This window comes from Macaca mulatta, chromosome 1, assembly GCF_049350105.2.
Source record: "Macaca mulatta isolate MMU2019108-1 chromosome 1, T2T-MMU8v2.0, whole genome shotgun sequence".
NCBI classification, from domain to species: domain Eukaryota; kingdom Metazoa; phylum Chordata; class Mammalia; order Primates; family Cercopithecidae; genus Macaca; species Macaca mulatta.
In genome coordinates, this window is record NC_133406.1 from 205,534,362 (window position 1) to 205,557,451 (window position 23,090).

The 23,090-nt window shown below is 41.5% G+C and overlaps 1 protein-coding gene across 13 annotated transcripts in view; it reads right to left on the reverse strand.

Annotated features, from left to right (window-relative positions):
• Positions 1 to 23,090, reverse strand: part of ZMYM4 (zinc finger MYM-type containing 4) — a 161,057-nt gene that overhangs the window by 114,448 nt on the left and 23,519 nt on the right. For 3 of the 13 annotated variants that reach the window (XM_077992888.1, XM_077992835.1, XM_077992905.1), the window contains one exon: positions 22,244 to 22,389. The gene's annotated coding sequence lies outside the window, so the exon portion shown is untranslated. 13 annotated transcript variants of the gene reach the window in all.

Sequence of the window (23,090 nt, forward strand, 5' to 3'; positions counted from 1 at the left end):
TTAGCATACATTCATTTAAAAAATGAAATACATATGTATGCAAGATAAATTTATGTATAATTGTAAATGCAGTGAGTAGTAAAATTACAAGAGATTTTTATCTTTTCTGTATACCTTTTTATTTTTATTTATTTATTTTCACTTGTATCAAATACTATCAAACTCCACTCACTGGATCAGAGCCCCTTGTGATGTTAGTGAAAAACTTGCCCCTCACATAGCACACTACCTACACTTGTAAGCTTATACCTTTTTAAATCTTTGAAATCATTTACAACAATGTTGCCTTTATAATAAAAGTAAGACATTCAGCCGGGCGCGGTGGCTCAAGCCTGTAATCCCAGAACTTTGGGAGGCCAAGACGGGCGGATCACAAGGTCAGCAGATCGAGACCATCCTCGCTAACCCGGTGAAACCCCGTCTCTACTAAAAAATACAAAAAACTAGCCCAGCGAGGTGGCGGGCGACTGTAATCCCAGCTACTGGGGAGGCTGAGGCAGGAGAATGGCGTAAACCCGGGAGGCAGAGCTTGCAGTGAGCTGAGATCCGGCCACTGCACTCCAGCCTGGGCGACAAAGCGAGACTCCGTCTCAAAAAAAATAAAAATAAAAATAATAATAATAATAATAAAAGTAAGACATTCAAAGATAACCACAAAATGGTCGGATGCGGTGGCTCACGCCTGTAATCCCAACACTTTGGGAAGCTGAAGCAGGCAGATCACTTGAAGTCAGGAATTCGAGACCAGCCTGGCCAACATGGTGAAACACCGTCTCTACTAAAAAAAAAAAAATACAAACATTAGCTGGGCGTGATGGTGGGCACCTTAATCTCAGCTACTCGGGAGGCCTGAGGCAGGAGAATCGCTTGAACCTGGGAGGTAGGGGTTGCAGTGAGCCAAGATCACGCCATTGCACTCTAGAGCCTGGGCAACAAGAGTGAAACCGTCTCAAAAAAAAAAGAAAAAAAAAACCCACAAAATACTTGTTTCTTTAAGAAGATGTCCCTTAAATATAGTTCTCTTATAGAATTATTTGAAAAATAAATAAATCAGAATATTCTAGAGTTTTTTTGTGTTTTTTTTTTTAAAGACAGAGTCTCTGTCGGCCAGGCTGGATTTGGACTACAGTGGTGCGATCATAGCTCACTGTAGCCTCAAGCTCCTGGGCTCAAGCAATCACTGTAAAGTATTTTTAAATCTCAAATATAAAGTGTAATTATAATGGCAGACAACTGCCTTCCCCAACCCATCCCTAAAAATTTACTAACAAAACAATTACAAGGCTTTTAAAGAGATAGATGAAACAGGATAACCTACAGTTTCTTACGTATAATCTCCCCTTTCTGAATATATAATCATTACACACACATAAATGATCAGTACAAAGCCAAATATTAGACCAAATTGTTCTTTTTTTTTTTTTTTTGAGACAGAGTCTTGCTCTGTCGCCCAGGCTGGAGTGCAGTGGCGCGATCTCCACTCACTGCAAACTCAGCCTCCCAGGTTCATGCCATTCTCCTGCCTCAGCCTTCTGAGTAGCTAGGACTACAGGCACCCGCCACCATGCCTGGCTAATTTTTTGTATTTTTAGTAGAGATGGGGTTTCACCGTGTTAGCCAGGATGGTCTCGATCTTCTGACCTCGTGATCCACCCGCCTCGGCCTCCCAAAGTGCTGGGATTACAGGCGTGAGCCACCGCACCTGGCCTAGACCAAATTATTCTCAATTCTTTATTGCTCAATTACCTAAAACAATTTTATCCTTTCCTTACAAGTCTAAGGAACAAATCTAAGGCAATGCCCAGCACAATTTAAAGGACAAATATGTGTTTGTTGAATACATAATGCAAAAATAAAGCTATTCTTAAAATTTAAGAAAAACATTTCTGTCTATATCAAAGAAATAAGCTAAATTTACAAAAATGCATTCAAAGAAGAAAGTTTATTTAAATAACTCATTTTCATAAAGATCCCCAAACTTGTACCATGTATAACCAAAATTATAAAATTAATATTATAAAATGTCAACAATTAAGTCATCTTATTTCATTTCTCAGATTCAATGAGGTTGGCATCCATATTTAGTCAGGAAGTCATCTGTACTATAGAACCTCTCTCAAACCCATCAACCATTTCTCCCCAGATTCACATACCATTCTAATATGTCTTCCATTTTCTGTCACTCACACCACTTTTCCTCTTTCAAACAAGGCTGTCTGCTCTAATCTTTTAACTTGCTATGTCAATTATTTGGTATTATTGTTTTGCATGAATCTTCCAAAAGCAAAAAATTTCCTTTTATCATCCACTTTCTTTGTTTTGTTTTCTGAGACAGAGTCTCACTCTGTCACCCAGGCTGGAGTGCACTGGTGTGATCTCAGCTCACTGCAACCTCCACCCCCCAGGCTCAAGCAAACCTCCCACCTCAGCCTCCTGAGTTGCTGGGACTACAGGCATGTGCCACCATGCCCAGCTAATTTTTGTATTTTTGGTAGAAACAGGGTTTCGCCATGTTGCCCAGGATGGTCTCGAACTACTAAGCTCAAGTGATTCATCCTTCTTGGTCTTCCAAAGAGCTGGGATTATAGGTGTAAACCACCACACCCAGTCTTATCATCCACTCTTAACTACGAAAACTCATTTTGATTCTAGTACTTCAAGTAGAACACTAAAATAGACTAGTTCAGGCGACTAGGGTTCTAGACCAGCTCAATTACCAAATTACGAGAGATTGGGCCTAAAAGTCTGAAATTTCTCAATGAATGAACTCCCATTTCTCAAGCACCTAGCATGTGATATGTCTGTCTATATGTTTGTATATACCATCATATTTCATTTGTGTGGGACACAGTAGGTACTCTATACATATTATTAAGTGAATAAACTGTCTTAAAATTAAGTACTATGGTCAGGTGCAGTGGCTCATGCCTAATAATCCCAGCACTTTGGGAAGAGGCAGGTGGATCACTTGAGGTCAGGAATACAAGATCAGCCTGGCCAACATGGCGAAACCCCATTTCTACTAAAAATACAAAAATTAGCCAGGTGTGGTGACACATGCTGTAGTCCCAGCTACTCAGGAGGCTGAGGCAGGATAATTGCTTGAACCCAGGAGGTGGAGGTTGCAGTGAGCCGAGATTGAGCCACTGCAGTCCAGCCTGGGTGATATCGAGATTCCATCTCAAAACAATAAAAAGTTAGCCAGGTGTGGTGGCAGGTGCCTGTAATCCCAGCTACTTGGGAGACTGAGGCAGGTGAATCGCTTGAACCCAGGAGGCGGAGGTTGCAGTGAGCTAAGATCATGCCATTGCACTCTAGCTTGGGGGACAGGAGCAAGACTTCATCTCAAAAAATAATAATAAAAAAAAAATTTTTAGTTTTTTAAAAACAATTATTTAAAGTACTACATGCGTTTGCAGATACACAGAAAAACATCATTTACCTTCTAAGTAAATTCTGTTTGTCCAAGGGTACCCATGTGATGTCAGAGCCAGACACTGTACCAAGCAAGGTACAGGGGTTTTTGCAGTGCATTCATACCCTGAAAGCTTTCTAAACTGTGTAGCACTAAAACCTAAACCTACCAAGTTTTCACTACCAATCCAGTGTTTTCTCCCCTTACTCTAATGTGGACTTTTATGTTCAAATTCAGTTAGTCTCTCTATCATTCCTACTAAATGATACTACTAAGAATTCAAAACATGAAAGTAAGTTTAAAGATAATTTAGTATTAACAGAGATCTCTCATTTCAGAGATGAGGAAAAAGAAATCACTCAAGGACATTCAGAGAGTTAACATGCCCAGTTCAGTCAGTTAGCCAACATTTATTTATTGCATATTTGCCTGCTACAAATCAGGTACAAACTGTGCTAGTCTACATTAAAACTATGTTAAAACAGATCCGAAAATGAAGCATTTCTGTACTCTTCACAGTTTATCAGAAAATACAGATATTACACAAACAATTACACAGTTAGATGAATGGTATCATGGGGAAGAAGAAAATGCTATTGAATTTATTTAGCAGTGACTTAACCTAGTCTATAAATTTAAAAGGCATCCATTAGACTAGAAGGATGAAAAACCATGTGCTATAGGAAAAGGTAAGAAAGTTTTAGTGGAGGAGGTCCACAACAGAAGAAATGGAGTATAGGTGTGAAAGAAACAAGACATAAAACTAGATATATAATCAGGACCACATATGCCCAACCTTGAATGATTTTGAACTTTATCATATGGTTAGCAGAAAGCCACTGAAAAATTTTAAGTAGAGCCATAATGTGATTAAAGAATTTAAAAGATCGCTCTGGAACATCTTACTGTGTTAAAAACTAAGTAAAGACCAAAAAACTAATGGATATTTTTAAAAATAAAATGAAACAAAACAAAAAGAAGGTAGGTTAGAGGGGCTCCCACTGCCTGAATATGGGATAATTTGAGTATCAAAATGAATACTGGTAACAATGGATCATGACACACTGATTAAAGAATTCATGAGAGCTTACTGATACTTAAAAAATAAACAAGCATTCATAGAAGGAAAATATAAGACAAGGGCCTAAAATATGGTGGGGAAAAAGGAAGGAAGAGAGATAAGTGAAATATACTATTCTACAGGTTCTATAAATGATGTAATTTTTAAAGATAATAACTTAAAAGATGCATGCTGTAATCTTTACAATAACCTCTAAATACAACGGAACACATCTAAATACTCAGAACAGTAAAAAAAAAAAAAAAAAAATGCAATCTACCTATAATAACGCAAGAATAAAGAACAAATGGCATCAATAAGACACAAATAAGAAGACAAAAGACTTAAATCCAACTATGTAATTACTACATTAAGTCTAAAAGGAATAAACACAACAATTACAAACTGTTGGACTAGAGAAAAAGGCAAAACCAACATAGAGACACAGACTGAAAGTCAGAGGGTGGGGAGGGTAACACATATCAATCCAAACACTAAGCATAAAAAAACCCTGATATTACATATAACCACATTAATCTCAGATATAGTAGGCCTAAAGAGAAAGTATACACCCAGCACAGTGGCTCACACCTGTAATCCCAACACTTTGGGAGGCAAAGGAAGGACGATCACTTGAGGCCAGGAGTTAGAGACCAGCCTGGGCAACAAAGCAAGAAAGACCCCATCTCTACAAAAAATAAGAAAACTCAGCCAGGCACAGTGGTGTGTACCTGTAGTTCCAGCTACTTGGGAGGCTGAGATGGGAGGACTGCTTGAGCCCAGGAGTTCAAGGCTGCAGTAAGTTATGATTACGCCACCCACTCCAGCCTGGGTGACAGAGCAAGACACTGTCTCCAAAAAAAAAAAATAGAAAACATGACAAGAATAGAGTCATTTGGCCAAGCATGGTGGCCCAAGTCTGTAATCCCAACACTTTGGGAGGCTGAGAGATCACTTGAGGAAAAATATTTAAAAAAAAAAAAAAAAAAAAAAGAAAGAAAGAAAGAAAAAAGAATAGTCACTAAATATGATCATCAACAAGACATAACTCTACATGTGAAGCAACAATACAACTTCAAAATATATGAAGCAAAAAACAGAACTAAAGGGATAAGTAAAACCTCCAACTGTGACTGCAGATTTATAGTTCTGTCAGTTGTTAGAACAAGACAAAAAACCAAGTAAGACACAGACGATTTTAACAGTCCTACCAAGAAACTTGACCCAAGTGATATTTATAGAAACACTACACCTAATAACTGTGGTGTGCACTTTTTAAAGTTTACTTGTGGGCGGTGCGCATCTGCTCACACCTGTAATCCCAGCACTTTGGGAGGCCAAGGCGGGCGGATCACGAGGTCAGGAGATCGAGACCATCCTGACCAATATGGTGAAACCCCATCTCTACTAAAAATACAAAAACTAGCCGGTCGTAGTAGCGCATTCCTGTAATACCAGCTACTCGGGAGGCTGAGGCAGGAGAATCGCTTGAACCAGGGAATCGAAAGTTGCAGTGAGCCGAGATTGCGTCACAGCACTCCAGTCTGCTGACAGAGCAAGCCTCTGTCTCAAAAAATAATAATACAATAAAGTTTACTTTTGGGGGCACCAAGATACACTATATGCTGGACCATAAAAAAGAAGCATCGATAAAAATCAAATAATTGAGGCTGGGAGTGGTTGTTCACACCTGTAATCCTATCACTTTGGAAGGCCAAGGTGAGAAGATTGCTTGAGGCCAGAAGCTGGAGACCAGCCTGGGCAACACTGCGAAACCCTGTATCTTAAAAAAAAAAAAAAAAAAATTAGCCAGGCATGGTGGCACATGTTATAGTCAGAGCTACTCTTAGGAGGCTGAGGTGGGAGGATGGTTTAAGCACAGGAGGCAGAGGTTGCAGTAAGCTACGATCGAGTCATTGCACCCCTGCCTGGACAACAGAGCCAGAACCCGTCTCAAAGAAAAAAAAAAAAGGAAACAAAAATCAAATAACTGAAATAACAGAAAACATATTCTCTGACCTCAGTGGTATTAAATTTGAAATCACTAAAAAACAAGATAATTACAGTATCAAAAATTAGAAATTAAGCACACTTCTAAAGAAACTGTATGGCCAGGCACGGTGGCTCATGCCTGTAATCCCAGCACTTAAGGAGACCGAGGCAGGCAGATCACTAGGTCAGGAGTTCGAGACCAGCCTGGTCAACATAACGAAACCCCATCTCTACTAAAAATACAAAAAATTAGCCCGGTGTGGTGGTGTGCACCTGTAATCCCAGCTACTCAGGTAGCTGAAGCAGGAGAATCACATGAACCCGGGAGGCAGAGGTTGCAGTGAGCCAAGATCACGCCATTGCACTCCAGCCCAGGCGACAGTGCAAGACTCCGTTTCAAAAAAAAAAAGGAAACAAAAGAAAAAAAAAAAGAAACTGTATGGTAATGTAAGCAGAAAAATAAATCAGAGAAAACTCAGTAAATATTTTGAACTGAATGATAATAAAAACACAACTTACTAAGAGTTTGGGGATGCACTTAAAACAGGGCTTAGAAATGTCTCTAGCTTTAAACCATAAGCTATCGATATAACTTAAAGAAGGATGCCAAATCAAGAAGCTAGGAAAAGAAAGCAAAGTAAACCCAAAATAAGTGGAAAGAAGGAAATAATAAAGATAAAAGCAAAAATCAGTCAAATAATGATAAAAGCAAAAACAAATTAAATAGAAAATTAAGAACAGCATAAAAATAAGTGAAACCAAAAATGAGTTCTATCAAAAGATCAATATAGGCTGGGCGCCATGGCTCAGGCATGTATCACTGGAGGTCAGGAGTTTGAGACCAGCCTGGCCAACATGGCAAAGCCCTGTCTCTACTAAAAATACAAACATTTGCTCAGTGTGATGGTGTGTGCCTATAGTCCCAGCTACTTGGGAGGGTGAGGCAGGAAAATTGCTTGAACCAAGAAGGCGGAGGTTGCAGTGAGCTGAGGTTGTGCCACTGTACTCCAGCCTGGGTGACTCCATCTCACAAAAAAAAAAAAAAAAAAAAACACCTACAAATTGCCAATACCAGGAATGAAAGAGGGAACACCACTACAAACCTACAGACATTACAAGGAAAATAAAGAAATACTACAAGCAATTTTTTTTCTTTTTTTTTTTTTTTGAAACAAGGTATCCCTCTGTCACCAGGCGGGAGTGTAGTGGCACCATGACAGCTCACTGCAGCCTCAACCTCCCAAGTTCAACTGATCCTCCCACCTCAGCCTCCAGAGTAGCTGGCACTACAGGCAACCACCACTACACCTAATTTTTGGATTTTTTTTGCAAAGACAAGGGTTTTTTTTTTTTGCCAGGTTTCCCAGGCTGGACTCGAACTCCTAGACTCAAGTGATCCTCCCACCTCAACCTCTGGTGGAGCTAGGAATATAGATAGGTGTGGTCACTATGTCCTGGCTTTTTTTTTTTTTTTTTTTTTTTTGGAGACAGTGTTATCCTATATTGCTCAGGCTGGTCTCAAACTCCAGGCCTCAAGCAATCCTCCCACCTCCAGCCTCCACAGTAGCTGAGATAGCTGAGATTACAGGCATGAGTCACTACACCAGGCTCTCTTTTTTAAAAACAGCTCTTTAAAATGCAAAAGTCAGACTGGGTGCAGTAGCTTACACCTGTAATCCCAGCACTTTAGGAGGTGAAGGCTGGAGGATCACTTAAGCCCAGGAGTTTGAGACTAACTTAGCAACACAGAAAGACCCCATCTCTACAAAAAATAGTCAAATTAGGCTGGGCGCTGTGGCTCACACCTGTAATCCCAGCACTTTGGGAGGCCAAGGTGGGTGGATCACGAGGTCAGGAGATTGAGACCATCCTGGCTAACACGGTGAACCCCCGTTTCTACTAAAAATGCAAAAAATTAGCCAGGCGTGGTGGCGGGCGCCTGTAGTCCCAGCTACTTGGGAGGCTGAGGCAGAAGAATGGCATGAACCCGGGAGGCGGAACTTGCAGTGAGCTGAGATTGCACCACTGCACTCCAGCCTGGGCAACAGAGCTAGACTCCACCTCAAAAAAAAAAAGAAAAGAAAAGTCAAATTAGCCAGTCTGCTGGCACAGGCCTGTAGTCACAGCTTCTCTAGAGGCTGAGGCAGGAGGATCTATTGAGCCCAGGGGTCAAGGCTGCAGTGAGCTGTGATGGTGTCACTGAATCCCAGCTTGAGTAACACAGCAAGGCCCTGTCTCAAAAAAAATTTAAAAAAAAAAAAAAAAAAAAAAAACAAGAGCCATTTTTAGCTTGTGGATAATACAAAAATAGGCTACCAACTAGAATTTGGCCTGTGAGCTACAGCTTGCTGACCCTTGTTCTAGAGACTGAGCTCAGACAGCAAAAACGAATGGAACAGGACTTCAACTTTTTGGCTATTAAGAAGTAACAGAAACTGGATTTACCTTCCTGCCTTAAACAACTAAAAGGTCACACAAAATATATGAAGTAAGTTTTTCAGGCATTTAACAGGCAGAATAGAACAGTAAGCTCTGAGAGAAGAGAAACAAATGAGGTGAGTCCTATCATTGCCCCAGTTTACAGTCTGGAGAGTTTCCAGGCCACAAAGCATACAGAGTAAACCTAAATGGAGCCTGGCAATCTCCCAAAGTTGAGGAAATAGGGTTCAGAGTTAGCAGACATCAAAGAGGTCAGAATTCACATAGGTCAGAATTCACATAGCAGAATACTAAGAAGGAGAGAGATACACTGAGAAGTCCAGAGATCTGCAGAGGACTCTCCTCTAGTCTTCAGCTAAGTACAAGTAAGAGAAGAAACCATGGAGGCCAGTAACAGTCACCTGAACAAAGCGGGCAGAACAATTCCTAGAGTTTATACAGGGCCTGAAATAGTTCACGTCCCATCAGCCAGAAGGAAAACACTTTTTTGTTTGTTTGTTTTTTGAAACAGCCTCTCACTCTGTCACCCAGGCTGGAGTGCAGCAGCATGATCTTGGCTCACTGCAGCCTCCACCTCCCAGGTTCAACTGATCCTCCTGCCTCAGTCTCCTGAGTAGCTGGGACTACAGGCGCCCACTACCACGCCCAGCTAATTTTGTACTTTGAGTAGAGACGAGGTTTCACCATGTTGGCCAGGCTGGTCTTGAACACCTGACCTTAAGTGATCTGCCCACCTCGGCCTCCTAAAGTGCTGGGATTACAGGTGTGAGCCACCGCACTCAGCCCAGAAGGAAAAGGCCTTCTAACACATGGGGTATCACATGGGGCATCAAATATTCAATAGGGTACTAAGTCAGCAGTAGGATAAAATTAGCTTTCGCCAAGAAGCTATTCTGGTGCCACCACCTAACAAAGATTAAAAGTAAGCCTCAAAAAGATCTGTTTATCTTAATTTTTTTTTTAAGGCAGGGATAAAGGGTACCAAAAATATCTGTTTCTAGTAACTTTACTGTATCCCAGAACAAAGTTTAAGAACAGTTAAGGGAATTTTTTAAGCCCTGCACCCAACTAGGTAGAGGTTACAATGTCTAGCATTCAATCAAAAGCTACCAAGCATGCAAAAAAGCAAGAATAGCAAATTTATAATGAAAAAGGTTAATCAACAGAAAAAACAGATCCAGAAATGATACAAATGATAAAACTAGTAGACTATCAAAAGAACTATAAATATATTCCAAATATTGAAGAAGGTAGAGGTGAAAGAATGAACATACTAAGGAGACACACATATATAAAAAGGACCCAAACTGAACTTAGAGATGAAAAACCCAATGTCTAAGATGAAAATTACACAGAATGGAAATAAGAGAAAATTATACACTGCAGAAGATTGGTGAATTAGAACATACAGCAAAAGAAACAGTCCAAAATAAAAAGAGAAAAAAGGCTAAAGAAAATTAGTGAGCTGGCCGGGCTCGGTGGCTCACGCCTGTAATCCCCGCACTTTGGGAGGCCGAGACGGGCGGATCACGAGGTCAGGAGATCGAGATCATCCTGGCTGACACGGTGAAACCCCGTCTCTACTAAAAATACAAAAAATGAGCCGGGCGAGGTGGCGGCGCCTGTAGTCCCAGCTACTGGGGAGGCTGAGGCAGGAGAACGGCGTGAACCCGGGAGGCGGAGCTTGCAGTGAGCCGAGATCCGGCCACTGCACACCAGCCTGGGCGACAGAACAAGACTCCGTCTCAAAAAAAAAAAAAAAAAAAAAAAAAAAACAATAAGAAAATTAGTGAGCTATGGAACAACATCAAGTGATATAATGTGCATATAACTGGAGTCAATAAATATGCTAGTGAGAAGACAAAAAGATTTTGAAAATATAATGGCCAAAACTTCCCAATTTTATGAAAGCTGTATATTCACAGAATCAGAATGCTCAATGAACCCTGCGCAAAAGTTTGAAATAAACCATACCAAGGCATAAAGGCATAATCAAATTCCTGATAAGAAGTGATAGAGAATTCTTAAATGCAGCTAAGGGGAAAATGGTATTACATCCAAAGCAACAAAAATAGTAACAGTAGACTCATAGAGCCAATGCTGAGGCAGGAAAATAGAATCTGGAGGCAGGGAACCTAAGGCCAATTCACACTGACTTACCAGAGCTAAATCAAAAGGAAAACCCCAAATTTCCACACCTAAGTAACAAAACAACTGGAGGCTACTCCCTTTGCAAACCCCACTCTTTTTCTATGTGGCAGATGGAAAATTGAAAGAATCTCTGTTGCCGGGCACAGTGGCTCACGCCAGTAATCCCAGCACTTTGGGAGACCGAGGTAGGCGGATCACGAGGTCAGGAGATGGAGACCATCCTGGCAAACACTGTGAAAACCCGTCTCTACTAAAAATATAAAAAAATTAGGTGGGTGTGGTGGCGGGCGCCTGTAGTCCCACCTACTTGGGAGGCTGAGGCAGGAGAATGGCATGAACATAGTGGGCGGAGCTTGCAGTGAGCCGAGATCATGTCACTGCACTCCAGCCTGGGCGACAGAGCACAGCAAGACTCCGTCTCAAAAAAAAAAAAAAAATCCCTGTTGATTGCTTTCTGCAACCAATCAGACGTTTGCATAAGAGTGTAACTATGTAACTTCACTTTAGTCTTTGGTTGGTTCCTTTCTGCAACCTATCAGGCAACTAATCAGACTGATTCCCGGCAAAGTCTTTGTTTGCATAGAAGTGTAACTTTGTTTTTTGTTTTTGTTTTTGTTTTTGTTTTTGAGGCGGAGTCTCGCTCTGTAGCCCGGGCTGGAGTGCAGTGGCCGGATCTCAGCTCACTGCAAGCTTCGCCTCCCAGGTTTACGCCATTCTCCTGCCTCAGCCTCCCGAGTAGCTGGGACTACAGGCGCCCGCCACCTCGCCCGGCTAGTTTTTTGTATTTTTTTAGTAGAGACGGGGTTTCACGGTGTTCGCCAGGATGGTCTCGATCTCCTGACCTCGTGATCCACCCGTCTCGGCCTCCCAAAGTGCTGGGATTACAGGCTTGAGCCACCGCGCCGGGCCAGAAGTGTAACTTTGTAACTTCACTTTAGCCTCTGACTGGTTGCTTTCCACAACCAGAGGCTTGCATAAGGTGTAACATTTGTAACTTAACTTTAGCCTCTCATTGGTGGCCACTACCTCATTTACATAGTGTGTACGCCACGTAACCAATGGGAAACCTCTAAAGAGTATTTAAATCCGGGAAAATTGTGTAATGGCACCCTTGAGCCCCTATGCTCCAGCTGGCTCCCACACTGTGAAGTGTACTCTCATTTTCAATAAATCTGTTTTTGCTTCATTCTTTTCCCACTTTATTTGTGCATTTTGTTCAATTCTTTGTTCAAGACGCCAAGAACCTGGATACCTTCCATTGGTAACAAAGCAATCCAGAAGGTATAGGAGCAACATCTTTAAAGTACTGAAAGTAAAGGAAAATGTCAACCTAGAATTCAAAATCCTGCAAAAAATACCTTTCAAAACTACACCAGGCGTGGTGGTGCATCATACCTGTAATCCCAGCTACTCAAGAGGCTGGGGCGGGAGGATCACCTGAGCTCAAGAATTTGAGTTCAGCCTGGGCAACATAGCAAGACTCTGTTTTTTTTAAAAAACAAACAAACAAACAAACAAACAAAAAACTTTCAAAACTGAAGGCAAAATAAACAGTTGTTCAGAAACAAGAGAATTCATCACTACCAGACCAGTACTACAAAAGAGGTATTAAAGGAAAGTCCTTCAGCATATGAAAACAAGCGTCTACCCTAAGGAATGAAGAGTATGGTAATGTAACTATGTGGGTTCTCACCAGTCATAAATGGATTGCCTCTCAACTCCAAACCCACTCTTCTCTGCCCTGCTTTACATAATGGGGATGGACTCTGTAAAACTTCCTCCTTTGACAGCTGGCACAACGTTAACCTTTGTCAGTAGATGGCACTGGAGGAATACTCCAGAAGGAAGGGGCTTCTCTTCCTGTTACACTGTTCTCTAGCTGGCTTGCTCCAGTGGAGGTGTTGTGCAGGACTCCAAATGGCCCTCCCAGGGACCAACTCCCCAACAAGTCTCAGTGACACAGGAACACATGCATGACTAGTTTCCTGACAAGTTTTGTCAGCACTCCAGAGAGCAGCTACCCTGCAAGTTTCAGCAGCACCCCTATGGGAGACAGAATTCCCAGAGAATTTTGCCAGTGTCCCAGCCGGCTTCTTAACCAGATTCAGCAAGCGGCTTCCTAGTGACTTTTTTTGAGACACGGTATCCTCTGTTGCCCAGGCTGGAGTGTTGTGCTACAAACACAATAAGTGCACTGCAGCCTTGTTCTCCTGCACTCAAGCAATCCTTCCACCTCAGCCTCCCAAGTAGCTGGGACCATAGGTGAGCACCAGTATGTCCAGCTAATTTTTTTATTTTTCGTAGAGATGAGGGACTCACCATCCTACTGACTTTTATTGGCACCCCAGAGGGGCATTTTGTAATTGCCAGCAAAAGCCTGCCGCACCTCAAATGTTTCCAGCATCCAGTGGACCACACCTTCTCCAACTAGATCCGAATCTCAGCCTTGAAGCTGGTGGGCTGGCCATCATTCAGATTTATTCCACCCTTGTTACTCTGCCTCAGACCTAGAGGTAGTGGCCACTTCCTCTACTGTTATTCTGCATCTTTAGCGTTCTCTTTATGCGTTAGAGTTAATTCCCCATTAACGGTAAATAATTCTTTATGTTAAACTTTCCATATTCAAATTACTGTGTGGTTTCTGTCCTCTGATACAGGATTGGTAGTGGCACTGGTCATAGGAGACAGGCATACAAAGATGGGATTCAGAATTGGTTTTCTTTTTTTTTTTTTTGAGACGGAGTCTTACGCTGTTGCCCAGGCTGGAGTGCAGTGGCGCGATCTCGGCTCACTGCAAGCTCCGCCTCCTGGGTTCACGCCATTCTCCTGCCTCAGCCTCCTGAGTAGCTAGGACTACAGGCGCCCGCCACCACGCCCGGCTAATTTTTTGTATTTTTAGTAGAGACGGGGTTTCACTGTGGTCTCGATCTCCTGACCTTGTGATCCGCCCGCCTCGGCCTCCCAAAGTGCTGGGATTACAGGCTTGAACCACCACGCCCGGCCTCAGAATTGGTTTTCGTTGTGTCCTTGGGCTTGAGTATAAGGCTCAAGCAGGAACTAGTTTGGTAATAATCCCACATATGCAGGGGCATCACAGTTAATCAGGCTATCGCCTGTGGTTGGTGATGATGAAATGCCAACTAAAGCAAGTACCTTGGGAACCCAAACGGCTATTGAACTTAACTAGTAAAGCAGTAATGATGACTACAAAGTCTGTTATATGAGATGAATTCTCTAAGTGCTTTTGTGCATTTCTGATGAAAATAACAAGTTCAAGTCCATTAAGTCAGCTCAAGTCACAGTCAGAGAAAAGAGAGACCTTTCATGACAACCTTAAATATACATATATTTTTTGTGACAAGCACCCAGGCTGGAGTGCAGTGGCGTGATCTCAGCTCACTGCAACCTCGGCTCACGGCAACCTCTGCCTCCCAGGCTCAAACCATCCTCCCATCTCACCCTCAGGTGTAAGCCACCATGCCTGGCTCATTTTTGTATTAATAATCTTAATTCTTATATAACCACAGGTTGATATTGCTGAAAATCAAATGCAAAATTTAATTGTGCAAACTGCTGAATGACAAAATTAGTTGAATTCAGTCTTGCCAAGTTTATTGTGCAAAAGTAAAAGCAGACAGAGTGAGACTCCATCTCAAAAAAAAAAGAAAAGAAAAGAAAAAGTAAGAGCAGGCCAGGCATGATGGCTCACGCCTGTAATCCCAGCACTTTGGGAGGCCAGGGCAGGTGGATCACCTGTCAGGAGTTCAAGACCAGCCTGACCAACATGGCGAAACTCCATCTCTGCTAAAAATGCAAACGTTAGCAGGGTGTGGTGGCGCAGGCCTGTAATCCCAGCTACTCAGGAGGCTGAGGCAGGAGAATCGCCTAAACCTGGGAGGTGGAGACTGCAGTAAGCCAAGATGGCGTCACTGCACTCCAGCCTGGGCAATAAGAGTGAAACTCCCATCTCAAAAAAAAAAGAAAGAAAAAGAAAAAGTAAGAGCAATTATTGGGAAATAATGGGACCTTGAAATTTCAAATGGGAGTATCTGGTTGGATCAGAATGAAACTGACAATTTCAGACTTCCACCTGCCCTCTGTATCTAAAAAGAATAGTCTTCTTTTGCTGGAAAATTATGTGATATCCTTATGTGCAGTAGATGCCCTACAGGAGGACGTTCATTCTCCTCAAAACCAACCACAGCTAACCCAATTATCACTAGAGCCATAACTAGGGTCAAATCTCAGCACGTTGTAGGGGGACAGGTACACAAAATGGAAACAGCTTTACAGGAAACAGCTTTAAAGGCAAAAAATTCCAAGATTTTGCTAATATACAAAAGCAGAAATCTGGGGGACATGTGAAAACAGGGTCTTAGGATATTACACTAAGGTGGTTAGAATTTACTGATATGAGGTGCATGTACTACAGATTCTGAATTGAATATGTTAGCTTGTGTAGCTGGAGGTGTCTCTAGTGGCTTCCTTGGTTGTTGACTGAAACTTAGAGTCAACAATAGCCTACATTTAATAAGACTGAGACAGATTTCCCTGGCACTATCTGGAAGAGGGAATCCTGAAGTGGATTCATCCTCTGCAACCTGCATACCTACCACCCAACTACATTCCCTGAGAAGGCCCGGGGGTCATTCTGTCAATAAGGCGAACACTCATATCTTTGAAAAGTCCTGTGGCTGTTCTCCTTTGTAGGTCAGGGATAACTGCAGAAAATGCCACCACTGAGATGGGCTCCTTGATTTCACCAAGGATAATGGGATACCAAAGTAGCAGAGGCCAAATGGCAGTATTTAACCCCAAAGATAAGGACAGCAGGGACATACCGGTAATCAGAATGTTTTGGCCAGCAGGGATCTTTGGCAGTGGCTAATTGATCACGATGTTCCTAGGAATGAAATAGATGGGCAGTTTAATCTATATAACAGAAAAATGTCTAAATCTGGTGGCCAAAACCCAACTTGAGTTATCACAATGCAAGTCAGGGGCATTTGCCCAGTTTCCAAACCTAGTCAATTCACAGGCCCAGCCAGAGACTCTTGACTGAGGACAGACTGGGTCCCCTTGAGGAAGGACTCTGCACCATTACAGCAAATATATACCATAAATCTTCCTCCAAGTCTTCTCAAAGGAATAAGCACCCATTTAGCAGACCTGTGGTTCTCAACCAGGGCAATTTTGCTCCCCAAATCTAGAAAATCTGGCAATGTCTGGAGGCAGTTTTGGTTGTCAGAACTTGGGGGTGCTATTGAAATCTAGTGGATAGAAACTAGGGATGCTTAAATGTCCTACAATGTACAGAACAGCCCCTGCAACAAATTATCTGACCTTAAAAGGCCCTACATTATCTATATCCTGCTATTCCCCTGATCTCATCTCCTGTTATTCACCACCTTGCTCACTCATGTTCAGCTACTGCCTTTGTGCTGCCTCTTTGATGCTCACAAAACATATACAACACTCTCCTGCCTCATAATCTTTGCCCATGCTGTTCCTTCTACCTGGAATGTTCCTCCTATCAGATACCCATATGACTTCTCATTTCTTTCAGATCTTTGCTTAATTGCCACTGTTCAGAATTGCAATACCCCCTCCACCAGAGTACACTGTATCTCCATTGTCTGCTTTATCTTCCTCTACAGAAATGTTTTATTTAAAATGTTCTACATTAATTATTTGTTTAGCAGTTATTCCCACCCCATCCCTGGAATGTAAACTCCATAGAGCAGAGATTTTCTCCATTTTATTCATTACTGTATCCTCCGTACCTACAATGGTTCCTCATGCATAATAGGCACTCAAACACTTGTTGAATGAAAGCAAGAATGGTGACCGGAATAGAAATTAGGGATGTGGAGCACAGTGGAATCTAAAATGACTCCTGAAGTGGTTATCTATTGTTTTTATCTGTTCAATATCTTGTTCTGAAAAGTCAGTTCTCTGATATTTGAAAGTCATTTACTTTTTCAAAATGTGACCATTTTTTCAATGTAATCAAATCTCCTTCTTTTGAATTAATTTTTTTGTTTATGCTTGGAAAGGCATTCCTCATCCCAAGATATTCACCTACATTTTCTTTCAGTACTTTAATAGTTTCATTTTCTTATATTTATGTATTAAACCCAAATAGGATATGTATTGGCATTTGGAATAAGAAAAAGATCTAACTTTTTCCCCAAAATGGCCAGTAGACCATCCAAATATGAATGATCTATATACTCTACTGTTATATAGACATGAATCTGTTTATCTGTAACAATTTCAGCATTCCCATACCAGTATCATATTTAAGACCCTACCATAGAACAAGGTTCTATATTCCCCTACTGTCCTCTGCCTTCATAATTCTTCTAATTCGAAATTGTCTTGCCTTTCACATATTATTCTGCCCTATATATCATCAAATAGAATTTTTTAAACCCCCACTGGGATACTTAATGTAATAATATTAATTTTAATTAATTGTATGGAACACATATTTTTATAATACTGAGTTTTTCCATCCAGGAACATGATGTACCACTCTATTTTTTCCCAAGTCCCAGAGTTTTCACATATTCTATGAAAAGATCATATAAAGATCATATAAAGAAGCAAGGAAGTTATTAAGATATGCCACAGTCAATTTCAAGAGAAAAGACTGAACGAAAGAATAATTGGAACAAACATTTTTATTCTTTTTTTTTTTTTGAGACAGAGTCTCACTCTGTCACCCAGGCTGGAGTGCAGTGGTACAATCTTGGCTCACTGCAACCTCTGCCTCCTGGGTTCAAGCAATTCTCCTGCCTCAGCCTCCCAAGTAGCTGGGACCGCAGGCGTGTGCCACCATGCCCGGCTAATTTTTTGTATTTTTAGTAGAGACGGGGTTTCACTGTATTAGCCAGGATGGTCTCAATCTCCTGACTGTGATCCGCCTGCCTCGGCCTCCCAAAGTGCTGGGATTACAGGTGTGAGCCACCGCACCTGGCCTGATTCTTAAATAATTCAAGTGTTTCACAGAATGGAAGGCTAAAAAAAGTATGTTTATTCCCACTTCCTAGCATTGACCTCCAGGGCTCCCATGACACTACCCTTGACTTCTACTCTTTCTCCTTTGCTTCGAGAAATTACCACCTTGGATATGCTATAGGTATTTCATGTGCGTTAGCCTATCGAAACTTACTGAAACAGAATTAGATACTATCTGTATTTCCATTTAATCCATTAAAAAAAAAAACAGCCGGGTGCAGCAGCTCATGCCTGTCATCTTAGCACTTTGGGAGGCCGAGGCAGACGAATCACCTGAGGTCAGGAGTTCAACACCAGCCTGATCAACATGGCAAAACCCCTTATCTCTATTAAAAATACAAATATTAGCCAGCTGTGGTGGCACGTTGCCTGTAATCTCAGCTACTCAGGAGGCGGAGGCAGTAGAATCTCTTGAACCTGGGAGGCCGAGGTTGCAGTGAACCAAGATCCTGCCACTGCACTCCAGCCTGGGTGACACAGCGAGACTCCATCTCAAAAACAAAAACAAAAACCACGTTAATGGCATGGTATGGTGGTTCACACCTGTAGTCCTAGCACTTTGGGAGGCTGAGGCAGGAGGATCATTTGAGCCCAGGACTTTGAGACCAGCCTAAGTAACACAGAAAGACTCTGTCTCTACAAAAAATAGAGAAAAAAAAAATTAGCCAAGCATGGTGGCGTGCACCTGTAGTCCCAGCTACTCAGGAGGCTGAGGTGGGAGGGTTGCTTGTGCCTGGGGGTTAGAGGCTGTAGAAAGTCATGATCATGCCACCATACTCCAGCCTGGGTGACAGAGCAAGAACCTGTCTCAAAAACAACAACAACAAAAAAAAAAAAAACCAAAAACAGTTAATGGTATCACAGACATGATTCTATTATGGTAGCAGTACCTACTCTACAATACTTCACTTTCTCCCTCATGTTCTATTTCAGAAGGTCTAGAATAGACAAGGCCTGGGCATTTTCATATTGTAAAGGCGGGAAGGCGGGTGGGGAAGTGGGGGAACTCCCCTGGGAGTTCTAAAGCACATTGTTAATTAAAACAACTAAACTGCAGGGCACGGTGGCTCACGCCTATAATCTAAGCACTTTGGGAGGCTGAGGCGAGCGGATCACCTGAGGTCAGCCTAGCTAACATGATGAAACCTCGTCTCTACTAAAAATACAAAAAAATTAGCTGGGCATGGTGGCAGAAGCATGTAATCCCAGCTATTCGGGAGGGTGAGGCAGGAGAACTGCTTGAATCCAGGAGGTGGAGGTTGCAGCCGCCTGAGACCATGCTGTTGCACTCCAGGCTGGGCAACAGAGCAAGACTCTGTCTCAAAAAAAACAACTAAACCGCTGCACTATGTGGTATATGCCCATAGCTCCAGTTACTCGGGAGGCTGAGGCAGGAGGATCACTCGAGCCCAGGAGTTCTGGCTATGCCAATTCGGTGTCTGCACAATGTAAGACTTCAATATGGTAACCTCCCAAGTGCAGGAGACCACCAAGTTACCTAAGGAGGAGTGAACTGGCTCAGGTCAGAAACGGAGCAGTTCAAAACTCCCATGCTGATCAGTAGTGGGGTCACGCCTGTGAATAGCTACTGCATTCCAGCCTGGGCAACATACCAAGACCCTGTGTCTAAAACTAAAACAAAAGCAAAAGACTAAACCAAGATAAGCTTTCTCTTAGGTCTTCTGATGCTATCTGTCTGCTGATTTCTACAAAATTAAATTTGTGTGTCTGAATGTCTGTGTGCATATTCACTCGCCTCAATCTCTATCTTGGGCTTCAGTTCCCAACTAACTTTAGAATTGCTTTTACTTGTAAGACTTAAATAAAAATACTATGGTATCAAAGCAAGAATGTGGTGCAAAAAGGGCCTGCTAAATAGTAACAATCACGGCCTGGCATGGTAGCTCACGCCTGTAATCCCAGCACTTTGGGAGGCCAAGGTGGGTTGGATCACCTGAGGTCAGGAGTTCAAGACCAGCCTGACCAACACATGGTGAAACCTTGTATCTACTAAAAACACAAAAACTAGACAGGCGCAGTGGCAGGTATAATCCCAGCTACTTGGGAGGCTGAGGCAGGAGAATCGCTTGAACTCAGGAGGCATAGGTTGCAGTGAGCTGAGGTCGCACCATTGCACTCCAGCCTGGCTGACAAGAGTGAAACTCTGTCTCAAAAAAAAAAAAAAAAAAAAAAAGTAACAATCACTACCACTACTATTATTGATAATAACTATAGCTATGTCTGGAGACAAAGGGGAAAAAAAAGAAAAAGCTGGTTCTTGAAGGAAGAACAGGTAGGAACACATCTGCAGACAGAAAAAATAAAATGCTAAAAGGCACAGAAGTTAGATATGACACAAAAAGCATAATCCTTTAAAAAAATTGATAAAGTAGACTTCATCAAAATAAAAATTTTCTGCTCTTTGAAAAACACTTAAGAAAATAAAGCTGATGTGGGAGGGTCACTTTAGGCCAGAAATATGAGACCAGCCTAAGCAACAAAGCAAGACCCGGCACCCTATTTCTGCAAAAAAAGAAAGTGAAGACAAGCCATAAACTGGGAGAAAATTATTTTCAAAACATTAATAAAGGATGTGTATTCAAAATATATAAAGAACTCTCAAAACACAATATAAGAAGACATACAGTATTTATATAATCCAGTAATCCTACTCCTTTTTACCCAAGAAAAATGAAAACATGTTTACATAAAAACCTATAGACAAGAAATTCAGGCTGAATTTTTCTGTTAAAAAGAAAACATTACTGAAGACATTACTCAGTGAAGAATCACATCTGAAATTACCTTTAGAATCAGGACTAGAAAATGTTGTTTCTTGGCAGATGCAGTAATATTCTCTCCATTTAATAATAGAACATACTTAACTAATCATATTCTCTGATCAATCACATTAGAATTATCTGTATTTTCCTTTGTCACAACCCTTATTTCTTTTACTCATATATATCTTTTTGTAATCTGCCTCAAATTCATTGTGGAAAGAATTAAATTTGAAAAACTATATATGAGAAGAAATTAGGCCCAACATAATAAGCATCTTCCTTTCATTAAGTCTTTCTGGGAATGAAATATCTTGCTTTAAATTTTCTTTCTAACAGCAAATTGTTAAAGGTAGTGTGTTCTTGTTAAAAATACAGTATATTTTTGGCCAGGTGCGGTGGCTGCAATCCCAGCACTTCGGGAGGCAGAGGCAGAGGCAGGTGGATCGCTTGAGCTCAGGAGTTCGAGACCAGCCTGGGCAACAGGGAGAAACTCCATCTCTACTAAAAATAGAAAAATTCGAGAGGCGTGGTAGTGCGTGTCTGTAGTCCCAGCTACTCCGACACTGCGACGGGATGATCACAGGAGCCCAGGATGCAGAGGATGATCACCTGAGCCCAGGATACAGTGAGCTGAGATTGTACTAGACCACTACACTCCAGCCTGGGCCACAGAGAGAGACCTTGACTCAAAAAAAAAAAAAAAAGTATATTTTTTAAAAACCTATAGGCAAATGTTTATAGTGATTTTATTCATAATCACCAAAAACTAGAAACAACATAAATATCTTTCAACTGATTGAATAATCAAATTCAGTACATCCATACAATGAACTATTAGTAAGACACATGCAACATGGATAAATCTCAAACACATGATGCTAAGTGAAAAAAGCCAAACTCAAAGGCAACACACTGTAAAGTATGATTAACATGATCTTCTGAAAAGGGAAAACTATAGAATAGAAAACAGATTGAGTGGCTGCTAGAGGCAGAGGATGGGGAAACGCTGGCTATAAAGGGGCATAAAAGAATCTGAGGGGTGATGAAAATGTACTGCATCTTGATTATAGTGCTAGTTACACCACAATATGCATTTATCAAACCTTACAGAACCGTATAATAAAAGGATGAATTTTACTCTATATAAATTATACTGCAATAAACCTTATTTCAAAAATATTTATCACATGCCTCAACCAGTTAATTTAATTTATACAGAACTAGAGCTACAGACAGAAACTACATATAATGCTATTTGGTTTAGCTTCTTTTTTAAAAATAACAGCTTTATTGAGATATAATTCAAATGCCACATAACTCATCAATCTAAATTGCACAATTCAATTGTGTTTAGTATATTCAGAGTTGTACAACCATTACCACAATCAATTCTAGAATATTTTCATCCAGTCAGGCATGGTGACTCGTTCCTATAGTCCCAACACACTTTGGAAGGCCGAGGCAGGAAGATTGTTTGAGGTCAGGAGTTCAAGACCAGCCTAGGCAACACAGCAAGACCCCAATCTCTACAAAAAATAAAAAATGAAAAATAAGCCAGGCATGGTGGCATGCACCTATAGTCCTACCTATTGGAGAGGCAGGAGGATCCCTTGAGCTCAGGAGTTCAAGGCTGCAGTGAGCTATGATTGCACCACTGCACCCCAGCCTGGGTGACAGAGTCGGATCCTATCTCTAAAAAAATAAAAACTAACTAAATAAATAAAATCAGGAAACAGAACTGTACATGTATGTACATGTGATATCAACCATGTAAAAACATACACCTGCAAAGAAATATCCTAGAAAGAAATATGCTAAGCATAAGTATAATCAGTAGTTATGGGTGAATAAAATATGATTTTTAAAAAGACAAGAAAACTGGAAAGTCAGTCCAGGCGAGATTGCTTACATCTGTAATCCCAGCACTTTGGCAGGCCAAGGCAGGTGGATCACTTGAGGTCAGGAATTCAAGGCCAGCCTGGCCAACATGGAGAAACCCCGACTCTACTAAAAATACAAAAATTAGCTGGGCATGGTAGTGCGCATCTGTAATCTCAGCTACTCCAGAGGCTGAGGTGGGAGAATCACTTGAGCCTGGGAACCAGGGGTTGCAGTTAGTTGAGATCACGCCACTGCACTCCAGCCTGGGCAACCGAGCGAGACTCCATCTCAACAAAAAAAAAGAAAGAAAACTGGCAAGTCAATCACTATGATATATTATCATAAT